Genomic DNA, 12595 nt, shown 5'->3' on the forward strand with positions numbered 1-12595 from the left:
TCCAGCTCCAGGCTAGGAGAACACAACACAATAGCTTAACCTAAGTCCCAACTCTTCCTGCTATAGGCACCTCCTCTCTATTTGAATATTTAAATATGCTTCTGCCACCCTCCCCATAGTATTTTCTCCAGCCCTCTCTTTATCTTTCTTTTTTTCCATGGTTCCAGTTCCAAACACCACCCATTCTCTCTCCCCTAGCTGTCCCACTAGGAAACTAACTTCTATAGCAATACGATCATCAAATCTAACAGCCATTTCTCAGCCTCATCCTCTTTGCCCTGTCTAGCATAGGATGTCCCCCCTCGCCCCCCCAGTTAACCGTCCTTCTTTCCCCCCTCCCCTTTCAGGGCACTTCTCTATTCTACGTTCCTTTTTCTGACTGTACTTTCTCATGATCTTTACCTGGCTCCATTTCCCTCCCTAGCCTGCTAAACCCAAATCTCCCCACAGTTCTGCAGTGTGCCTGTTCCTCTTTCTCCGTTTCCCTCATGCCTTCTCCTTGTCCCTTCTTTAGGAAGCCTTTTCTGACCACTTCTAAGAGAACTGAGCCCTCCTTTCTTGTCCGACACACAGATTTCTGTCTTAGAGCTCACAACACTTTATACTACTTCTTTGTTTAGAAATCTGTTCCCTGCTTCCTAGATATAAGCCCCTCAAGGGAACAGGACCCTGTTTGTTGGACTTGGGATCCAGCCACTTAACAGGCCTTAAGGGATGTTTATTGAATGCCTGAAGGGCTCTCCAAAATCTTGAGCTGCAATATCCTTCCTGAGATTCAGTCCGTAATTTCCTCTGGATGCCGTAATGGAATCCTGACCTTGGTATATCTAGAATTATACTTATCCCCTTCCTCCATCATCTCAGTACACTGCCTTTCTTGTTTTGACAAAGGTAGTCATTGATGTATTAGAATCACCTGGGTTGCTGTAACGTGTACTGATGCCTGGGTCCTCCCCTTAGAGATTCTGGTTTAACAAACCTGGGATGCATCAAGGGCATGAAGATTTTTAAAGGTCCCCAGATGGGCTAATGGTACCATAATTTCCTAAATGAAAAATCTTAAAGTTATCTTCCACTTTTTCCTTTCAAGCAGTTCCTGATCCCGTGTGTTCTTTATCTCTCTTTCTCCTTCCCTTTTTTTTTCCTCAATGGACACTGCTCAATCCAGCAGTTCTCAAATGTCATAAGCCTTAATACTGGTTAGAGATGAAATTGGACTGAAGCTTGGGTTCTCCCAAACGTAACCAAGACCCTGTGCATTTAAAGAGGTATTATTTGTCTTTAAAATTGACCCTCTGTCACACAATTCTTATCCATTAGTTTTGCAAACTATATGTACAAAGATATATCTTAAGTTTATTTTCACAGTTATTTTTTAATATACTACATCTTGGCAACTCCTGATTCTGGAAATTAACTTCAGAGCTCAGCCTGCCCTCGGGCTTCTCTTCCCAACCCTTACCCCTACCCCAAGGAATGTTTTGTTCCAGTTCTGTGAGCTTTCGGGGGAACTTGGAGACCCAAGATAAGAGAGGAAAAGACACAGGAAGAGTGATGGGAGCTAACACTCCTCCTGTGCCAGCCGCTGTACAAAGCGCTTTGGTATCTCCAATAAACCTCATAATATTCTTATAAACTACGAATCATTATTTCCATTTTACTAACTGACTTGCTTCAAGTCACTCAGAATCGGGAGATGAATTGGAATTTGTCTCATTCCAAACCTTAAGCCCTCTTCATTTCATCACCCCACACTCAGAGCAAGGATCCTGCAACATCTAGCCCAGTGCTCCTCACCCAGTGTTACCAAGTAGAAGTTTGTTGAGTGATTTTAAACATTGGCCCTGTCCCCATTGTTGAAGTTTAAACCTGCAAATGTTTTCATTAGCTTCCCTCAACAACCTTACAATTAAGGAGCTCCACTGAGATCTGGGACTAAAGGGCATCTCTTGGCTAAATTTCTCACCTCAAAGGATTCCAATAAATTTTACAACCAAAGTTTTATCTGGAAAATAAACCAAGGTGACCGATATTTTCATGACCTAAGCCAACTTGCTTTCTGTGGGTTTCACGATCTCACCAGCTCACACTTAACTCATTTGGGGTTTGTAATTTAGTTCCTGTGTGTTCCTTTGGAAATCTAGCTCAAATTTGCAAGTCAGATCACCTGGGTTTAAATTATCGCCTGGTGATAAAAATAATTCCAACTTCATAGGATTGTTTTGAAAAATAATGAGATGATGTATGCATAGCACTTAGAATGGTGCTTGGCGTATAATAAAGCTCGGTACATCTTAACTAGTTGTCTTCTTCTCCTTCCGGCCTACCAGGTGGCCTGAAATTTCTTTTGGAATCAGTCTTTGAGGCTTGGCAATATCTCCCTAAAAGCCACTATTTAAATATGCAGGTGTTACCTGTTTGGGAGAGAGGGTCCTATTAGCACCCACTGGCAATGCCAGTCACACATTCAGTTTCTATTAGCATGTTATGAATAATGTGTGATTTGTTGAACAATGTACTTGAAAAAAGGTCTTGTGGGAATGGGGCTCTGAAAAACCTCAGAGGTGGGATTTCTGGCTGGAGTAGGGGAAGGGCGGGCCCAGCAGGATGCTGCTGGGAGGTTTGTTTGGTGGGAGAGTCTTGAAAGAGAGGGTGGACAGTGAGGGAAACAGACGTTTAACTTAGATGTCAAACTTGGTTCAAATCCCAGCGCTACCTTTCATTAACTATGACCTTTGATAGGCAAATCATTCTTTCAGAACCTGTTTCCTTATCTACAATAATGGAGCTAACTCCACATTGCTCAAAGAGTGGGTCAAGATGAAATGACACAACATTTGAACACTTTTAACAAATGCCTTGGCATATCACTGGTGCTCAATAATTGCTAAAGCCCTAAGCTCAATGATTGCTAAGGCTCCTATTCCCTACTTTCTATCACCTCATCTTGGTTATGCCCTTTGTGACACTGATTATAATCTCAAATTGTTTTGTGTAATTATTTGTCTACTTGTTGTCTGTTTGCAAGACAATACTGCTCCCCTCACACTGCAAAACATATGCTTTTATTATTCTCCATTGCCCTGCAGGTAAGACCCGACAGGCAGTTTCTCTTAGCCCTTGAAAACAGACCTACCCTAAGGGATGCCTGTTTGCTCCCCTACATCCACATCTCCCATTCTTCCTCAACTCACTTTAGTCCAGCTGTGAGGTCCCTTTTAAAGGATATGGCCCTGCCAATACTGAGGACAGTCCTCTAGACTCACCTTACTTTCCCGTCTAATACTATTTGTCACACTTGACTTCTGCCTGCGTCTTGAACGGTTCTTCTCTTACCTCTTGTGATGGGATGGTGCACTCTCCTGGGTTTCTGATGTGCTGCAGTGCTGATCTAAAGTCTGTCTCTCTGTCCTGGCCTCTGTTTATCCATTTACTCTGCTTTATTGTTTTCATAGCACTTACTACTATTTGAAATGCTCTCATTTCTTTATTAGTTTCCATGTTTATGGTTGTCTTCCCCTCATCTGGCTCTGTGAGGGCAGAGGAAGGTCTGTTTTGTTTATCACTGCATTACTCAGTGACTGCAACACTGCTGGTACGTTCCATAGTTCATTGACTCTAAAACTCCTTCTGTTGTAAGATGCACTATTATTTTAGGGACTACTGAAAGATAAAAAGTTTCCAATTAAACTATGACATACTGCTTCCTTATCACTTTGAATTTTTATTTTATATTTATTTAAATAACCCTTTGAAACTTATAAGACCTAGTTTTTTTTGCACATATTGTTACTGCACAAAATTGGGGTTCTCTGCCTGATGCGCATAAATGAGCCAATTAATTATGGCACCAGCCTTTGAGGGAAGAAATCAGCTTTTTATGCTGCAAGATCAATCTCCGGGGAAACAGGGGGCATGTGCCCTCAGATCTGTCTCCCCGATTCAGGATTTGGGACAAAAGTTAAGAGGTTAGGGAGAACAGGTTGGCACGTGGAAATGCTGGCGGGACAGGTTTCGATTGGTGGGCTTCAGGTATTTATGGTAAGGTTTTAAACATTTATGATGAGGTTCTAAACATCTATGATGAAATTGGGAAGGAATTGTAACACCAGATTTTCCTGAACGAGGGACCCCTTGCTTCTGATACTAGTCCCGGTCCTTGGGTTCCATAGAAGGAGGCTCTTTGGTTCCGAGCTCGTTTCAGGTCATGATTTCTTCTTTTGCGCATTCCCTGGCTGTGTGACTGTGCAGTTTTTCTGAAAGATAATCCTTAATCACTTTGTTGATAAGAGATGGGGTCTGTTCAAACTGGCTCTAGATGGGCCCGTGGTTACAATATGACTCCTATTCACATATGAGAAGGAAAATGTAAGCAAAATAACAAATATTTCTTCTTTCCATACATAATCCAATTCTCCCAAGTCATTCTTTGACTGAGAGACGTCAATGTGTCAACCTCATATCATTTTCTGCAGCACGTCATCCTTTGTGCCATCAAGAGCATTGGTGAGGCAGCAATTCTTAAAGAGCTCCCCTATTGTCTCCCAATATTTTCTCCTAAACTGGGTTAGGAGACAACCATTTTGCATGTTTTGATGGTGATGCTTTCTTGATCTTATCAGAAAGCGTCAATGAAAGGTTTTTTGGGCAACAAGTAGAACTGGTTTTCCTTCCCCAAATGGTCCTTAAATAGATGTGGGACTGAAACATCAAGGAGTTGGCAGTTGCCTTGTGAGCCACCAGCAATAACAAGCAGATGGCTCATATCCAGCCAGTGAAAACTACATCCACATCTCTGCTGCCGCCTAGCGACAAATTATAACACACCACAGGTTGTAAAATACATTAGAAAAAGTTAAAATATGGGGGAAAAAAAAGAGTATCTTAGAATTCTTGAAATTCCTTAGTAAGTACTTTATAGATATTTGCTCAATGAGTAAATATATGAATGGAACCAGTGTTACTGCTGTATAAGGCAATAAATTCTAAAATAAATCACCTATGAAAGAAATCCCATGTATTAGGGAATTATTTCATCTGCTTTTCAATTCTAGAACCAGTCATGAATTCTTTTTTTTTTTTATGAATTCTTGATGATGATTATAATTCAGTCTAGCTCAGGTTTTAAAGTTGTGAATGTATTTTTTTCACTTAGAATTTTACTTATCATTCATTTTATCTTAGAAGTTGATGGCAATGTATTTTAAATTCTCTGCTTTTAAAAAGATATAAGTATTACTCGCATTTTCAATAGGGTGCCCTGGATTTCTTATGCGTAGAGAATAGAAAGTGTTTTATTTTCTATAGGTAATTTTTTTTTAACCATGAGAGGGCAGCCTTGTTTAACTTATCGAATTCTCCCAAAGGCCTGGCTGGGCAGCCGAATTCTGGCAGAATGATTCACTGGAGGTGGAGGGATCCAGGAACCCCAGCCAGCTGTGTTTTCCAGGGTGTTTTACTGCTAAAGGCTAGATGCTCCACAGGGAAGCACACCGATGCTGCTCACTGTTTTTCCTTCCTGGGGTCTCATATTGGTAGTAAAACCTGATACACCAGTAAAACCTGGTATGCTTTATTTAACAGGCAGATGTGGGGTCTGGAGGGAGTTGGTTGTTTGGGAGAATTGATATGTATCAGGAATTAGGTGGATGCAGGAGGGGATGGTTTAATAAAAGCCATGTCTGGGATTTGAACTTCTGGATGACAAATACGTACGTAGAGTTGTGCAAACTTCGAAATACAGTTAGAGGCTACGTGGAGAAGCACACCATTAAGAAAGGTGTGAGGTTGAAGGTGAGTCTAGCTAAAGGAAGCAGGTCATGATCAAATAGCATAGGTGGTCACGGAGGCAAGAGAGGATAAAGCCCATCTTACATCCTTATTAGATCATTTATTCATTCATCCCTTCATTTATCATACATTATTCACTTTTGTTGTACAGAGGCACAATATGAACTCCTAAGCTAGTGAGAGAAACTGTCTAGTAAATGATAATTGCAATCCAATCCAAGTGGTGAATAAATGCATGGACACAGTATTTATGGGAGCACAGAATGGGAACTAACTTTGCATGGAGGCTTGGGTCCTAGGGTCGGTTAAAGGTCTGGCCAGCATATGGTTAGAGCCAGTTCTGTGATTAGGAGGAGAAGAGAGCTCTCGAAAGTCTGGATCTCACAAACTCTGCACCTGATTCCTTTATAGGAAGAACTTTTACTTTGAGTGCTTCTCCATCTCTATAGCGGCAATAGCAGTTATGAAGGTGTGCCCAATTTCCTTTATAGTTCAAGTTCCTTCCATGTCAGCATTGCTAACTGAGCTATGACAACACATGACAATATTCACTCATTCATTCTACAAACACATAATGGGGCCCCCAAATGTTCAAGTCACCGTGCGAGGAATTAGTGGTATATGAAGGAGATAAAATCCAATCTCTGCATGCCAAGTGCTCACAATCAAGTAAGGAAGAACTCATAACTTAGTGGGCAAAGTTAATTTCTTGTGCAGATGGACAGAAAATACACTTTTCATCAAGTCCTTGAATCTAGTGATCACAGTTTTTCCTCATTGGCTTCTTATCATAAAAGGATTAGGATGAGCTTCAAAATGGTAGGGATGGAGGTGGTAGAAATCATAGCATTTCATATTAGTCTTAGCCCCAAGTTATAAGGTGAATATATAACCATATTCCTTACAAAAACATAAGAAAACAACATCAATTGCATTCCAGAGCTGAATAGAAATGCCTTTCAGATCATGTGCTGTTTCTATATTTCTATATGTACTTGGAGGTACATTCCAATTCATGGAGAAAAAGAAGACTTATTAAAGAGATAGTATGGGATAAATTTGACTTTTAAGTGAATTAATTTTTTATATTTTTCACAACAAAATCATCTATATGCATTTGAATTTGTGCACATTTATTCAGTCTATAGTGTGCACATGGACCCAAGGACATCTTAAGATAATTCTGCAGCTTCTCTAAGGCCATTAGCCTCATAATACCTGCTATATTTCTGAGTCCTTCCTAAGAAAACCTACTTATAGCCCTTAAATCAGGGATCAACAGATACTTTCTGTAAAAGGCCGGATAGTAAATATTTTAGGCTTTGTGGCAACTACTTAACTCTGCCTAACCTTGTAGTGCAAGGGTAGCCATAGACAGTACATAAAGAAATCAAAGTACGAAAACAGGTGGCAGGCTAGATTTGGCCTGTGGGCTACTTTGCAGATTCCTATTTAAATCATTTGATGCCACCATTTTAGCTGATTGGACTAGGAGAGGGCACCTGAAGTAGGGGAAGCAAATCTATTAAGCAGTGTCAAGGTGATCAACAGCCTTGGAAGGGACTTGGTGTGAGACCTTTGTACTGATCAGGGTGTCTTGACATAGACAGATAGACAGACGGATGGATGGAAGGATGGATGGATGGATGGATAGCTAGCTAGCTAGCTGGATAGCTAGCTAGATAGAAAGAACAATTGTTAGTAGGATCAGGTTCAGCAGGAAAGGAGTTAACAGCAATCAGGAGCTATCAGTAAACTAAAGCCAAAAGATAGAGAAATGATATCCAAATAGAGGGTAAGGTAGTTGGTTAATAATATCAATAGTAGAGAATCCAAGAGGATTACCATTGGTGGGGGTTGTCAAACTTTTGATGCTGAATTCCTGACAATACAATGGGTCTTGGGAATTGTGTGTCCTGAAAAAAAAGTCTTACAATTTTTAAACTACACTCCAACTTTAGTCCAGTCATCACTGGGTTCCTGGGGGATTTCTATTGTTCTTCTTTCCACACATAGACTCACAGCTGATTTCCCATTGCTAGGAGTAATGCCTGTAGGTTGAGAACCAGAGTTGTACATCAAATCTTCAGTACCAAGTGTTGGCTATGTTAGGAGATTTCTCTGCTACTCGTTTGTTTTATACTTTTTGTCTAGTCTTTGAATAGATTGAGGAAGCCTAAGTCAAACTTCCCTTGGAAATGCACAGACGTTTTCTCTGGGGGAATATGACGAAGAACAAGCATGAATGTGTATCTCCTTTGGGGCCCTTCAGTGCTGCTCATTGAGGCATTGGGGCTCCATATGGTGAAAATTGTTCCATGACAAGTCTAGTTTATTCCAGTTGTTGCTTCCATTGAAGATCTTGGGGAAACCTTTTCATATTTCTCACCTGTGTGCGGCAAAGGATTTTTGGGCTGCCTGGGAACGGGTTTAAAGGAAGGTTACATTATTAATGAATATGCCTTTATGTGCAGTTATCCCTGGCCAGAGATGAATCCTTCACCTGGCTCTTAACAGTCCTTGGAATTTAATTCATCCCTTGTCATCTCTGACAGTGTTTTATGATCCCCTTCTCTGGCTGCCAATCTTAAAATAACAGATTTTGGAAGAAATTTTTGTCCTTTTTTTCCCACAGTATGGGAAAGGAGGTGCAATGTTGCAGCTATTCAGGGTAGAAAAACATTTTATTTTTGAAGAGGTGAATTCTTGGATTTGTTAATATATCTCCTTTCACAGCTATGTTGAAAGATATTTTATTTCTCTGATTCATTTTTATCATTTAAAAAAAGTTTATTTAGTTGCTAAACATTGCATAATACATGACATCATGTTTTTGGAAACTGTTTCTTATAGATCTGAGAGTACATTGACGTTGTTAATATGAATACCTTAGCTAAGCCCTCTTGAGAGCAGGCAAAAATTCATCACCATTACTATTCTGTTAGGGACCAAACTGCGTTAATAATACCTACGATTTGCAAACTTGATATGTACTAGACACTGAGGCACAGAGTATTGATAACTTTCCCAAGGTCCCACAGTAGTAGCAGATACATTTGGTTACATACAGTGTATGTAACCACTGCACCATCCTGCTTCCACGGTGTCATGCCCATGAGCTCAGGTTCCAGAAAACTTAAAAGAACTCTCCATGCATAGAGTGTGGAGATCTGAAGAAAACCCGGGTATGAACCACAAGATAATTGATTCCTCTAAATTTCCTTTTTTCCGTAAGCAGGAGAAATAGGCTCCCCTGGACTGTAGTTTAAGTAACAAGTCAGACAGTCAATGCGATGTATTGATGCCCACTATGTGGCGGCTTTCCATTAGGCACCTCCACAATGAGGTCACAGATCAGAAAAAGGCAGTTCAGGGACCAGCTGATGCAGAGATGGACAGAGGCCTGCGGTATACCCTTGTTTTACATGAAGCTTGTCTTCTCTTTATAGAAAGCTATGTTCCATGCTGCTCACATGGCTGCTTCCTGTCCTAATTAATTTTTGAGCTCTCTGTTGGATTTTAATTACAGACCTATTAATTCATGGGAAGAGTTGACAGATGTCGTAGGTTGGTCATAGCAAATTAATAGGTAGGTGCTGGGTAGAAAGTCCTGAAGACAGTTCAGTAATTGACTCACAGACAAGTTGCTACTTGGAAATAGGAAACACAACCCCAGAGTATCTTTAGTTACACTGAGGAGCATTTTTAGAAGGAAAGAACCTGGAGCTGAAAACACAGATCCCAGTTTGGACGTGTGCTTTCTATTGCAGTGGGGAGGGTGAGTTGCGGGTGCTGTAAAGAGAAGGAATGGGGATGGTATTAGGCTGGGTCACCTGGAAAGACTTGAGCAAAGTCTTTTGGGATGATATAAACACAGTGGAGGCAAAAGAGAGTAAACAGATACTTTATTTTTAGCAGAATTTGTCCTCAAACCTCAATACAGTACAAAACTCTAAAGAGAGCTAAACTATAGAGAATTCTTTTTTTTGCTTTAGTTAAGAGCCTAGAATCAAAGCTGGGGAAATGGCCACATTTTTTCCCCTTAAGTCTACTTCCAATTTTGGAACTTCGTCCCACTGTTGAGAGAAAAAGCCATGTCAAGAGAGCTAGCGTGTAAAAAAGCCCCTTTGCTCTGATGTAAAGATATCCCTGCCCCTGGCTCTGCCTTGGCATAGCCCTAGGAAAAGAGGACATCAGGAGTGACAGAACTGGTCAGCCTCTTCCCATTTGGAAGCAGCTCTGGCTGTACCTAGTGGCTGAGGGAAATCTACAGAAAGAGGAGAAAGACCGTGCTAATCAGGTGACATTTTAACACTTTTTAAAACTCTACCCCTAAAAGCATAGCCCGAAGTCTGAGTATGTCATCCCGATCACTGCTCCTGCCCCTTGAAGGCTGAAGTGTCTTCCCCCAACCCTGCCTCATCCTTAGGAAGGAGTAAAATGAGGGTGGGGGGGAAAGAAGGAGCCTTGAGCTGCCTGTCAATACCTGTCTCTATAGGGAAATCAAACCATCCAAGTGCTCTGTCTATAAAGCAGGATTTCTGTCAACAAAAGCATCCTCTTGGGAATGAATTGGAATTACATAGAAAGGGATTGAAAGCATTCAAGAAGAACTTTCTAATTAGTAGGGTGGTGAGACTGTAGAATAACTAAAGATAACGGAAAATCTCTTTAACACCTAAAAGGTAAAGATAAACAAATGCAATAAGTAGTTTTTCAAATATGCCCCCTACCTTTTCAACATAATTCTCGCCAATCTTTTAAGACCCGCTGAGCAGAATCAGGTGCCCCTTTTGCTTTCATCTAGCATACACTTGCATATTTGCATATTTATTATGATACCTATTCATGGGCAGAGATTGTAGTCTATTCTGCTATTAAATATTAGTTGCATTACTTAAAGAAACATGGTGTTCTTTTTAAAAAGTGTTACCAAAACAACTGTTTAAATGGAATAAAATGGATTATTTTTTCTGAAAATTTTCAATAATGAGGGTGTTTCTCTAGGAAAAGTATGTAATTATAATCCTCAAATATCACTGAGCAGAACCAGCATTTAATTGTCTCAAGTGAAATGGTTTCTTTCCCTTTAACCACCAGCACCCTCATTAGCAGAACATCTCTCATACTCTTCTCTTTGTGACTTGTTATATCCATTGTTATGGCAAAACAAAGCTCAGAATCTCTCAAACATAGTAGCTGCAATAGGTTAGCAAAAGCATTTTTACCAACTAGGTGGACGACAGGTCCCCCCCCCCCCCCACTAGCATTGTGAGTTCCTGGCTATCCCTTTCTACTGATACTTGTCCTTGCAATGCAAATAGTCTTCCCTACTTTTTCAGTCTTATTGTAGCCAAATCATGTTATGGAAACATAAATTGTAAGAGAACTGCCTGTATCAGAGTTGTGCTTTCCACAGCTGGCTGCAGATCAAAAGCATCTCAGGATCTTTTACACACTGCAGCTTCTTACCTATGCATAAAATCAACAGAATCACCATCTCTGGGGCTGGAGTCTGGGGATCTCCATTTTCAAAAAGCTTCCCCGAGGATTCACACGGATAGCTGGATTTGGAAACCACTATACATGATTACCTCTTGTAGCGTCTCAATGTTTAGAAACTCTTTGAATGAAAAATATGTTCTTTTTTCCCCCAGTTAAGATTCTTGCGGGTAATAGTTGCCCAATTGATACCTATGGAAGGAATATAATCTATTATTATTCATTTATTTGGGGAGGAAATAAACTCATTGAGAGATATCCTTAAAGAAACTATATGTAATTTTCTCTAAGATGATCATACAAGGAATAAATGTTTCCCAATTAACACTGAAATAAAGGTGGCCAAGAAAAGTTGGCCAAGGATTTGATGAGATGATGGATGAGAAAGTATCACGACAAAGGTTGGCATGTATTAGGTTAATAGATGCTCAATAAATATGTTCCCTTCCTTTTAGATTTCTATTTCTTCCCCATTTTCTCCTCTCTTTCTCTCTCTCTCTCTGCAGATATCCAACATTTCTATTTTCCATAAATATGGAGCACAAAAATATAAAGGTCTTAAAAAGTCAGAATTACATAATATTAGTTATTATTCTTTGGAATTTAATTGAAGCTAAATTAATATTTCCCTTTTACAGCTTCACTGATCATTCTCTTTATTAGCCCATAGCAAACTAGCCCCTCTATATTAAAAGCTAATTCTTCTCTATCCTTCGATAAAACAGTCCCAATCCTCTGGTTTTCTTGAAGATTAGCAACAATTCAGACAAAAATCAATCTTTTTTCTCTTTGATCTCCAAGCAATTTGAACCTCTGCTGTAGAGTTATCACACACTGTCTTTTATTTGAATTACCTAACTGTGCATTCGTTTTTCCATTTCGATTACTCTTTGTATATCTCCACAGTACCTTACCCAGCATAGGTGCTCAGTAAATGTTATTCTATTCTATGCATTTATCACAATGGTAATTGGTTAGATTTGCCGGTGTTATTTTCTTCTCGCCTGACTTCTCTGCTGTATGGTAAAGCTGTCTGAGGAAGGCACCATCTCTCTTACACAGTGCCTGGAACGTGCAAACCTGCCTCAATCCCAAATGGCCTTCCAATTCCTTCCCATTTCTCTGTCCCCCTTCACATAGAGTTGTTATGTTCACTTTCTCTACTTCTTAACTTCCAATCTCTTCTCAACCTAATCTAAGTGGTTTCTTTCCTATCACTGCATGGAAACTTTCTCTCATCTAGGTTACCAGTGATCTAAGATGGTCCATTGTTCACTTCGTTGTCTTGTCTTAGTTGATCCCT

The sequence above is a fragment of the Diceros bicornis genome, chromosome 18 (assembly GCF_020826845.1).
Source record: "Diceros bicornis minor isolate mBicDic1 chromosome 18, mDicBic1.mat.cur, whole genome shotgun sequence".
NCBI classification, from domain to species: domain Eukaryota; kingdom Metazoa; phylum Chordata; class Mammalia; order Perissodactyla; family Rhinocerotidae; genus Diceros; species Diceros bicornis.